Here is a 12,163-nt window from a genome sequence, read left to right on the forward strand (position 1 = left end):
CTCTGCAGGCCTACTTGTTGTTCCTGGAGTATTTAAAAGTAGAATGGGAGGCAGAGCCTTCAGTTTTCAGGCCCCTCTTCTGTGGAACCAGCTTCCAGTTTGGATTCGGGAGACAGACACTATCTCTACTTTTAAGATTAGGCTTAAAACTTTCCTTTTTGCTAAAGCATATAGTTAGGGCTGGACCAGGTGACCCTGAATCCTCCCTTAGTTACGCTGCAATAGACGTAGGCTGCCGGGGGATTCCCATGATGCATTGAGTTTTTCCTTTCCAGTCACCTTTCTCACTCACTATGTGTTAACAGACCTCTCTGCATTGAATCATATCTGTTATTAACCTCTGTCTCTCTTCCACAGCATGTCTTTTATCCTGTCTTCCTTCTCTCACCCCAACCGGTCGCAGCAGATGACCGCCCCTCCCTGAGCCTGGTTCTGCCGGAGGTTTCTTCCTGTTAAAAGGGAGTTTTTCCTTCCCACTGTCGCCAAAGTGCTTGCTCATAGGGGGTCATATGATTGTTGGGTTTTTCTCTGTATCTATGAAGCGCCTTGAGGCGACTTTTGTTGTGATTTGGCGCTAAATAAATAAAATTGAATTGAATTGAATGTCTATTTTTTTCTGACTTTGATACACTAATCAACTAGTACAGTGATAATCAGTGTAAATGTTTTATTTTGTTGTTTGCTGTCTCCTCTGTTTTTTTTTTTTCTCCATACAGGTGACCCAGGAGTTTTTTTTTTTGTTGTTTGTTTTTTTTTCTCTCTTCCCCCCCTTCTCACCGTCTCTTCTCCCCTTTGGTTTTCTTTCTTTCTCTCCCCCTCTTTCTTTCATTCTTTCCCCCTGTCCTATCCCACAGTTATGTCTGTCCCGTTTGCAACTGAAAATAAAATAAATTCATAATTATAATAAAGGTCAACCAAACGGACCAATATGGCAAGGCCATGATGATCCACTTGGTAAAATAAATCCGCTTGGCATCTTTCTTGGCCTCAAGACAACAATTCTGATGGCTATAGATCCAAATGGGACAAAAAAAAAAAAAAAAAAAGTGTAAATGTTTTATATAACATTGAGTTTGACAACTAAAGGTAGTTTAGTGTCATTGGTCACCATTATCAAACATGTATTTGTGAGCTAGTGTCTTAAAAACACAGTAGGAAGCTTAAAAAATTGTGATACAGCTTACATAAATGTAAAAATATGACATTAAAAGATTTTTAAAAGTGCCGTTTATTTAACTCTCTGCACACAAGGTGCTTTTATTGTCTCTGTTTATTTCTGTGTGTGTGTGTGTGTGTGTGTGTGTGTGTGTGTGTAATATTTTATTTATTAATTTTAGTAGTTTCTGCTTGCCTTGTGTGTAATTACACTGATGTACATCCAACTTTGTTAGTTGGCCTTATTGTTTAATCATTTTAGTTATGTCTTAATACAACCACAAATTGCTGTTGAATCTAAATGTCTTATAGTGACAGAGAGCGCCACCAGCAGGAAAATGGAAGTCTTCATTGTATTTCTATAGCAAAGAAAGTAAACAGAGTGAATATATAAATCAGTATTATTTCATTTAATTTATTAACTTGTTTATTTTTGTTTCCTAAATGTTAATCGTGCTTAACTATTAAAGAAAAAATACAATAGATATTTAAAACTACAAATTAGATGATACTAATGCTCCAAACAATAACTAGCAAAGATGTCTCACCTTGTCTTCTTTTTTCAGTTAGCCAAAGTGTGATTGGATGCCTTGAACACCCACAGTTGTTGGTTGAATGAGGAAGATCTTCAGTGTAGGAAACTCTCTGAAAAGTCAGATTGTTTGCAGTGAGTTCATATGGCCTGTAAATGGCCTGTATTTGTATAGCGCTTTACTAGTGCCTAAGGACCCCAAAGTGCTTTACATATCCAGTCATCCACCCATTCACACACACATTGGTGATGGCAAGCTACATTGTAGCCACAGCTGCCCTGTGGCGCACTGACAGAGTCGAGGCTGTCGGACACTGGCGCCACCGGGCCCTCTGACCACCACCAGTAGGCAACGGGTGAAGTGGCTCGAACAGGCAACCTTCCGATTACAAAGCAAACTCCCGACTCTTGAGCCACGATCGCTCCAGAGGAAAGGTCAGCACCTGCATATCTGACCAGTTTGAATGAATTTATATCTAAACAGAAATCAGTTAAAGCTTTCACTATGCAAGTAAATATGTAAAATATGCATATAATTAAAATCACAAAATAAAGATCAAGTCATGTAATGCTGTCCATAACTGGTTGATTACGATGTCTTTGGTATATACGGATATATTGATCTCCTTATAACTGTAGTTCTTTTAGATTTTGTATGTCATCTTCAAAAATTTCACAAAAGGTTATTTTTCCACATTGTTTGTCTTTAGATTTTATTTGAAGATTCTCCTGCTTTGAAACTCGAGTGGAAAACTAAAAACAGAAACATGTTTTGGATTAAGAGTTTAGTGCAGCTAAAGCTATAGTATTAGAGTGGATATCAAATATGTCCAAAAGGTTAAAGTGGCATTTAGCAAGTAGGGAAAGTGTAAGTGAAAGTGGTGCAAAGAAGAAGTCACAATAATTTGTTTTGTAATTCAATCCATTCGTTCATTTTATTCTGCTTATCCGTGGCCGGGTCACGGGGGCAGCAGCCCAAGCAGAGAAGGCCAGACCTCCTTCTCCAAAGCTTGTATCTGCATCTCGTTTTTTTCGGTCACTATCCAAAGCTGGTGACCAAAGGTGAGGGTAAGGACGTAGATCGACTGGTGAAGTGAGAGATTCGCGTTTAAGCTCAGCTGTCTCTTCAGCATGGACTGGTAAAGAGTCTGCAGCCGCAGCACCAAACTCACTTTGTGTAGCTGTTTGGGAGATAATCTGGAATTTAATTTTTCCTTCCTCACAGTTTCAAATTTTTTAACTGAGCTTCACTTTTCACTTCACAATAATAATAACCAAGTAATTTCTTATTTTATCTTACACCGTTTTACGGGGCAATCGTGGCTCAAGAGTTGGGCGTTCGCCTTGTAATTGGAAGGTTGCCGGTTCAAGCCCTGGCTCGGACAGTCTCGGTCATTGTGTCCTTGGGCAAGACACTTTACCCGTTGCCTACTGGTGGTGGTCAGAGGGCCCGGTGGCGCCAGTGTCCGGCAGCCTCACCTCTGTCAGTGTGTGTGTGAATGGGTGGATGACTGGATATGTAAAGCGCTTTGGGGTCCTTAGGGACTAGTAAAGCGTTATACAAATACAGGCCATTTACCATTTTACCAAAAGGTTGTTAGAGATTCAGATTTGTCACTGTTGACTTTCCGTGCATAAAACCTTATAAACACTGAGCTCTAAATGGTTTGAAACTCTAAATCTCGAGTCTAAAAGGGAGAATGTTTATTTTGAAAGCCTTGCAGATGAAATTTGTGGGCGATTCTTTCAGTGCTGATGTTATAACAGCTACTTTTCACACTTACTGTGTGCGCTGTCCTTACTGCTGTGAAATTATGTGTCACATGTTGTAAAAATTAAGCTAAGATGAATGCAGCTCATATATTTTGACACTGTGATGTTTGTGTGTCCTCAATGCAAAGACTGCAGGTTGTTGGAGAGTTAATAAAAGTGACACTACCTTGATGTTGTTTGGCCTCACTGTTTAATAATCTTAGAATTATTTAATACTTCTTAAAATAATAGCCATGTGAACATACTTGCCAACCTTGAGACCTCAGAATTAGGGAGACATTCAAAAGGGCTGTTGGGGAGGGGTGGTATACATATATATATATATGTATATATATATCGGATAAAATATATATATATATATATATATATATATATATATATATATATATGTATATATATATATATATATATATATATATATATATATATATATATATATATATATATATATATATGTATATATATATATATATATATATATATATATATATATATATATGTATATATATATATTTTTTTTGTATATATATATACAAAAAACTTGAATCTTACAATGTTTATTTATCGGATAAAATAAGTTAAATGTCACCGTTATTATTGTCCAGCCGGAAACAGGCCAGGGGTGTCCAAATTCAGAGTCTGCGTCCACCTGAGGACCCGGCCTTCGTGGTCTAAGTGGGCTGGGTCCTCCAAAAGCCGGGCAGACCGGAAATGAGCAACTGTGAAATTGGACGGTCTAGCCTTCAGAATTACGTCACGAGCTCTCTCGGTGGAGTGAAACTCAGGTGTCTGCTCCTTGCTATCTAAAATATAACCGGACGCTGGCGTAAATTTTCGACCATCTCACACTTCTGTTTAATCAGTTTTCTGTTTGACGTTTATTCAGCTGTGTGAAAACCCCGGAGGAATCCTCCCGAGGGATTAATAAAGTTTTATTTAATCTCATCTAATCTAATAACTTTAATCTCAGCCAAACCGATTTACTCACGAACAAATAAAACCCAATAACAAAAACATGTTTCAGTTATTTAAGTGACTTATATATCATGTTTAACCTGAGTAGCGAAAGACCGCGGGGGTTTGAAAACGATGTTCCAGGAGTTTGCTGTTCTCCCCGGCTCAGATATTTGAAGTTTACACAGCTATATTGTCGCCTGAAAATATGTTAAAAGTTTATTTTGTGACCCAGAAAGAGTAATAAGAGTAAAATTAAAACTAAGTAGCTGCAGTAGTAGTATCCATTGTTGGAAACTGGAATTGGCTGGGCCAATCTGGGATATGGTTTTTCAATTTTGTTGTCCGGGTGGAAAATCGGGAGAAATTGGGGAGAATGGTGGCTCCGGGAGACTTTTGGTAGCGGCACTGAAATTCGGAATTCTCCCGGAAAAATCGGGAGGGTTGGCATGTATGCATGTGAATCAACATTGCAGTTATTGTTGACAGCAGGCCTAAAATTTTATGATATTGGATCATGAAACTGTCCTCAGATATTAAATGTAAATGATTTGTTGCTGCCACAGGATTAGTCTTTCCTGCTTTGGTTTTGATGGAGCTGATGGTCTGTAGGAACAATGATATTCTCCTCAGAGAGGTGCAGCATAAAACAGGACTTTCCTGCATTAAAAGACATCCAGCGTAGTGTTCTTACTCTACCTAAATGGATCTGTTACATTAGTAATATATGGGAGTTGTATTTAAGTCCTTTCCACATGAGGACACTTACCTTATTTTGTGCTTTACTGATGAGTGGTTGGTTAATCTGCAGTGGTTGAGGTATGTGTCGGTCGTCTGGAAGAGAAGGTGAGAAGACGTCTTTAATGAATGTAATGCTCTGAAGGTGTCAGTGATTACTGTGAATTCATAGTAAAACTGGATTTCAATGAAAAGCTTATTTAAATTTGAGCATAAATCCATAAATTTGGTGTGTATAAATATACATAATATAAATAAAAAATTCTTACCAATTGAGGAGTGAAGACTTGATGAGCAGAGATCACGTCTGGTGCAGCTCAGACACGCAGTTCTGTCACACAAGCAGAAGAACTGACACTTGGCTCTGGAGGCTTCAGTTTTTATACATTTTAAGTAGCTCCAAAAATAATCAAGACCTACGTCACTAGTGCACCAATTGTAACACACTTCTCTTTTTGTGGTTCAGAAAAACATTGCAAATATGAGGAGAAATGACCACAATAGCATGCAGATGTGCTTTGTTATTCACAGCTGAGTCCTGCAAGCAGTTCCTGTGGCCAAACTATTGACAATGTCTTTAAATTATTTTTCTTTACATAAATAAACTGAGTGCACCTAAGAATTGCAGACAATTGCTTTTCAGTTTTACATTTCAAATAAGGATCCAAATGCAGACACAACAGAGAAAAGGGAAGAAAAAGTTTATTTAATTAAAACAAAAGTCAAGGCTCAACACAGGCAGGAGAAAAACTAAATATACCAAAATTAAATAAGGACATGGAAAAAAAGCACACAAGGGACTGGAGATGCAACTTCACATGGCAGAAATTTCTTATTGAAAACAAATTTTAAAAGACTCCTAAAATGTAAAATAAAGACACTGAAATCATCAAATAAGAACCTCCAGCAGGTTAAGTCTCAAACACAACTGAAGATGAACACACCAGACCCCCAGGGGCTCTTACTGTTACAGTCCACCCTTTTTGTTCAGTTCAGGAAATCCTGTATTATCCAGTTCTGTATTTCATAGCATTACCAGGCCACTTTCCCTGTAAGAATCCATTATGGTGGTCAGAGGGCCCGATGGCGCCAGTGTCCGGCAGCCTCGCCTCTGTCAGTGCGCCCTAGGGTGGATGTGGCTAAAATGTAGCTTGCCATCACCAGTGTGTGAATGTGTGTGTGAATGTGTGTGTGAATGTGTGTGTGAATGTGTGAATGACTGGATGTGTAAAGCACTTTGGGGACCTTAGGGACTAGTAAAGCGCTATACAAATACAGACCATTTACCATTTTCTCTCTTCACTCCCAGCCAGTTGTCAGTCAGAGGAGCACATGTGCCATCTCTTACACTTTGTTCAAAGCCAGATAGTTGGACACAAAAGAAACCTTTGATAATAACCAAACATAATATCTGTGTACTAATAAGCAAACACAATGATGTTTCTTCTACTTTTTACACATGAACACAAACCTGACGAAACAAAGCAAAGATGAAAACCAGCCCAAAGTGACTTTAAAGCGATTGCCACAGTGATTCTACCATAGAAACCTGTACAGGTAGAAACAGAGGCTGCAGTCTGACTGCCCATAACTGTCTTTCCTTAGGGATTATTCAACTATTCTGATTCTGACTGATTGTTACCTGTTGAGGGTCAGGGTCTGGCTGGTTGGTCGGAGTCAGCATGCACTCAGCTGTATCATCACTCTTCTTTGTTAGCTCTTTACGTTAGCATGTTGTCTGTGCTGTTGGTTTGATTTTGTTTTGTCTGTCTGCCTGACATGCAGATTACCGAAGATCATTTCTGAAGCAACAATTAACAACATCGTCTGTGAAGGTTCTCAGTCATCCAGGTCATCGTAGTCAAAGGAGCTTGCAAAGAAAAGCGTCTGGACTTCTTTAAGTTGCTTGAAGACGTTTCACCTCTCATTCGAGAAGCTTCTTCAGTTCTAAGGTCAAATGGTGGAGAGTCCCAGATATAAACCTAGTGGGAGTAACCCCCCACAGAGGGACAAAAGGACCCCCTGATGATCCTCTAATCGCCTGAGCCAAGGTGTGAAACTGGGTGTGGGTCCCAATCAGCCAGAGTTTCGGGTGTGTTCATTCTCCAAGCATGACATCCCGGTGTACTTCAGACCCAGCAACACGCTCAGACAAAAACTGGTTCACCCGAAAGACAAAACGCCAAAACACAAACTTAACAATGTGGTGTATGCTGTACAGTGCAGCGAGGAATGCCCAGACCTCTACATTGGAGAGACCAAACAGCCACTTCACAAGCGCATGGCACAACACAGAAGAGCCACCTCCACAGGACAAGACTCAGCAGTCCATCTGCATCTTAAGGATAAAGGACACTCTTTCGAGGATGCCAATGTTCACATTTTGGACAGAGAGGACAGATGGTTTGAAAGAGGAGTGAAAGAAGCCATCTATGTCCACTGTGAGCGACCATCTTTGAACAGAGGCGGGGCTTTACGACACCAACTCTCTGCCATCTATAATCCAGTTTTGAGATCCCTTCCCAGACGCCTTAACGCCCACTCACATCCTGGGCCATCTGACCTCAGGAATTCGCATGATAAGGTGGGGCCAGGTTTCACAATGAACACACCCGAAACTCTGGCTGATTGGGACCCACACCCAGTTTCACACCTTGGCTCAGGCGATTAGAGGATCATCAGGGGGTCCTTTTGTCCCTCTGTGGGGGGTTACTCCCACTAGGTTTATATCTGGGACTCTCCACCATTTGACCTTAGAACTGAAGAAGCTTCTCGGATGAGAGGTGAAACGTCTTCAAGCAACTTAAAGAAGTCCAGACGCTTTTCTTTGCAAGCTCCTTTGAATTAACAACATCATTGTAAGAGTAACGTAATTAGCAAATTTAATACAGGATTGAGTTAGATTACTGCATTATTAAAAAATGTAATGAGATTACAGTAACAGTTTGTAACACATTCCTTGTGCTCAGGACATCTTTAACATGAGTTTTCAGGGGACAAAGACACAAACAAAACAAACATATGACACACAAATAGTCAGGTCTGTTTTTTACAGATGCAGAGCAACACTAACATCTGCATTCACTTCTACTCAGTGAGCAATACACATATTATTAAAGTTATATGAAATTATGAACTTCTTTACCTTTTGTGACACTAATTCTGTCAGAAAACAGTGGAACATTTAGATCAACAATTTAATTCTGAAATCCTAATCTTTGAAAAGCAACACTGTTAAATCATTGAAAAGATTTAATTGTGCATGTCAATACAAATGTGACCTAGGGGTTTGACTGTCTGGTTATAGCTACATGGGTTTCTTTTAGCTTGCAGGTCTTTCACAGAAGAACAAAAAACACCCCCGAAGGCTCAAGATTTCTGATGGTCAGTGCAACCTCACACACTAAGTTCGTCTAACCATCAGATTTCAAACAATTAAAACACAGTAATAATAATAATCAAAGTGTTTTTATTGAGTTTTCAGAAAGCATATCATTCATACAGAAAAGCTCGAACTCAAGTCCTACCACACAGTGTAAGACAAAACTATACCCAGACAGAGGAAGAAAAGAAAAGGGGGAAAAAGAAAAAAAGAAAAAAGAAAAAAAGAAAAAAAAGAAAGAAAAAAAAAGGGGGGGGGGGGAATTGCCAGTTATGGAGTGGAAGGAAAATTAAAACACAGTAAGTTATTGTTTTGTATGTGTCATGATGATAGATTCATTTACGGGTATCACAATGCTCATATCTGAAAGTAAACTGTGATATATATCCCCAACTAAGGTTACTACTAAATGAAGGATCTGTCACGGAGCAGTCGTAGTGTGCTGTGGAGCAGGCAGGATGGAGGACGCACACACAGGACTCGTAACCAAGAGGTTAACTTAAAGTGCAGTTTATTCACCGGGATGACTCATCAGAGAAATAAACATTACTGAAACAACCAAAATCATGAACATGAAACTAGACTGGACACTGGAACCTAAACATAGAGAACCCATAGGAAGAGGACTAAGCGCATGAACAACTGCCAAACACAGCACAGGGAGGACATGAACATCAACTGCCAAACACAGCACAGGGAAAACACAGGGCTTAAATACACACTGGGATAACGAGGGCATGAGACACAGAAGGGGAGCACAGCTGGGAGTAATCTGACATGACGAGAGCAAGGGAAGCAAAACTCAATACACTGACATAAGACAACGACTTTCAAAGTAAAACAGGAAACAAAACAGACGCCGACATAATTTAGGGATACAGCAACCATAGAACATAGAACAGAAATAAAAAAGACTAGAAAAGATAAGCGATGACAAAAATTCAATAATGATACAAAACTGAAAACATTGGGTCACCAACCCAGGACCGTGACAGGATCGCCCCAAAATGACTAAATATATAAAGGCACTTTCCAGAAGAAGAAGTTAAAAAGATTTTATTTATTGTACAAGCAATATCTGCACAGGAATTACAAATTCTGCAGACATATTACCTTCTTACTGAACCTGAATAACTCACACACAGACGTGTCTGCTGCTTATTTTTGTTAAAACATGATTTTTTATCTTCTCTTCAAATCACATTAGGCATCTTTAGGGCATCAGTTTGACCACTGAAGAACATACATGCTTTATCTTACATGAAAAAGTCTGTATTATGCCTGTGTCATTGTACCACAAAGACAATGATTGCAACACTGTGCTTGCAAAATAGAAGAAATAAGATGACCAGCAAATACATAAAAGATGGTAAAAGTGATTCCTGTTTAGTTTCTTGTCTGCTATCAGTGTTGGGGAGTAACAGAATACATGTACCAGAGTTACATATTTAAAATACAAAATATGAGTAACTGTATTCCGTTACAGTTACAGTTTAAAAACTGTAACGGACTGTGAGCTCAGGAGTCGCTGACAGTCCCCTCTGAGGCCTTCCCAAAATTGCAGCCTAAATTCATGCTCAAGCCATCTGCCATTATCTACAAGAAATGCTGTCAAACCTAAAATGAGGATGTGGTCTCTGTCAGAATTAATAATTTAAGATTGTCATTTGTGCTAAGATATATACAACCATTTCTTCTATGTGTCCTAATATGGTTGTCATTGTGCAGAAAGAGCTCGATCAGCTTTAGTTCCATTACTTGCGTGTGTGCTGATTAAAATAAAAATGTACCTTTGTGCAGACAGGAAGCAGCCTCGACGCAATAATTTCCCATTGTAGCTTTAGAAACCAGACTGTTCTGTTCTATTAAAGTGCAAGACTTCACACCTTTAAATGTTCAATAATGTACAAATAAACAATTACAGTCAGTGAGTTAGGTCTGATACATGTAGTCAATCTAATGAATCAATATTAAATATAAAAAGTACAGAACTGAAAATAAAATGAACATGTAATGGTAAATGAACTGGTTCTCATATAAAACTTTTCTACTCTCTACAACTTGCCTCATTCACCCAAGTACTTTTCTCTATGCTTTTCTCTGTAAGCGCTTCGAGCCTGTACTTTTTTGCTTTAACTGAGTAATGAAGTTGAATCAGTACTTTAACTTTCACTGGAGTATTTTTTAACAGTAGTATTTGTTCTTCTACTTAAGTACAGAATGTCTGATCTTTTACCAACTCTGGCTGTCTCTCAGTCTCGGAACACCCACTTGTTGTCCAGCGGTGTCCTGGGAATATGGGAACTAGACAGACTGGGGAAACAATGGGAGGAGACACAAAGATGGAAACAGTTAAGGGACACGAGACATGGAGGGAGAGAGCGAGAGAGAAGGAACAAGAGACAGAGGGACAGAGAGAGAGAGCAAGAGACATGAAGGTGGAAGAGAGGGAAGAGAAAGAGGCAAGACGGACTGGGGAACATACATGAATGCACACGACAGACAGAGGGGACATGGAATGAAACACAAGGAGGGGAATATGTAAAAAGAAAAATTAGACATGACAAACACAGAGAGGCAGCGAGGTACACAGATGATGAAGACACAAAGAGAACCTAATAGACAGTGTTGGGAAGGTTACTTTTAAAATGTATTCCACTACAGATTACAGAATACATGCCCCAAAATGTATTTTGTAACATATTCCAAATACGTTACTCAATGAGAGTAACGTATTCTGAATACTTTGGATTACTTAATATGTTATCATGCTTTTTACAACTACATGAATGTACTATTGCTGTGTGACTTATTACTATTACTGAAGGTTACTCTCCATACCAATACCAACTAGATTTTTAAATCTTAATAAAAATTGAGTAACAGTAGGTGCACATTAGGTAAGGCTGCACTTTTTGCAGCGATCTCGTATAGAAAACTATTCCGCGCGTATATATAAAACAGGTCCGCGGCTCCAAACAGTAGTAAAGGGACCTCTGACTAATACGTCGGTTTCTGTGTCGGGCTCGTAGCTGAAAACTAGCTTTGCTTTGTTGTCTGGGTCAAGTTTGCTAGCGAGAGACAGAGAGAGGCGTTGAAAAGCTGAGGCTACATTCTTTAGGGCTATACCTGTAACACTTTGCCTATTGCCTTCATATTAAATCATTTTTTGAATAATAATTGTTAGGTTTATATTGTTGATTGTCATTTATGCTTAGAAATATGCACTCATATATGCTTAGAGTCTTATAATCGATTGCATATTGATAGTATGTCTGATCCTTAGCAGTCTGCAAAGACTGTGTGCTTCCCAGAGCACTCTGGCATACACACACATCTTAAGGTCATGAGAGAGGTCGTGCCTTCTCTTACTGATTTGTGGTATAGGAGGACACCTACTCTGTATCTGTTTAATAAGTATAAGAGCCCTTTGTTTAGAAGGACCGCTGGACGCCTGGCACCAGCTTTAAGGAGTCTTCACAGGATCACATCTTGACCACACACACACACACACACGCACACATAACTACACGACACACAAACAAGGTACTCTTTGTTTACATGTATACACCTATGTAAGACGTCATATGTTAATGATTCTTATGCATAGTCATATAACCGCAATAAAG

General features: G+C 39.1%; 2 long non-coding RNA genes across 2 annotated transcripts in view; one reads left to right on the top strand and one right to left on the bottom strand.

The window, feature by feature from the left end:
* The window catches only part of LOC309701004, a 148,232-nt gene that overhangs the window by 36,451 nt on the left and 99,618 nt on the right, over positions 1–12,163 (top strand). The window lies entirely within an intron of this gene.
* On the bottom strand, positions 1,468–5,496 carry LOC309701007. The gene is made up of 4 exons (XR_014274836.1): positions 5,422–5,496; positions 5,184–5,248; positions 1,704–1,800; positions 1,468–1,514 (listed from the first exon to the last, which is right to left on the bottom strand). It is a non-coding gene; the product is annotated as an uncharacterized lncRNA (long non-coding RNA).

The sequence above is a fragment of the Aulonocara stuartgranti genome, assembly GCF_965226115.1.
Source record: "Aulonocara stuartgranti genome assembly, chromosome: 23".
Classification (NCBI taxonomy): Eukaryota; Metazoa; Chordata; class Actinopteri; order Cichliformes; family Cichlidae; genus Aulonocara; species Aulonocara stuartgranti.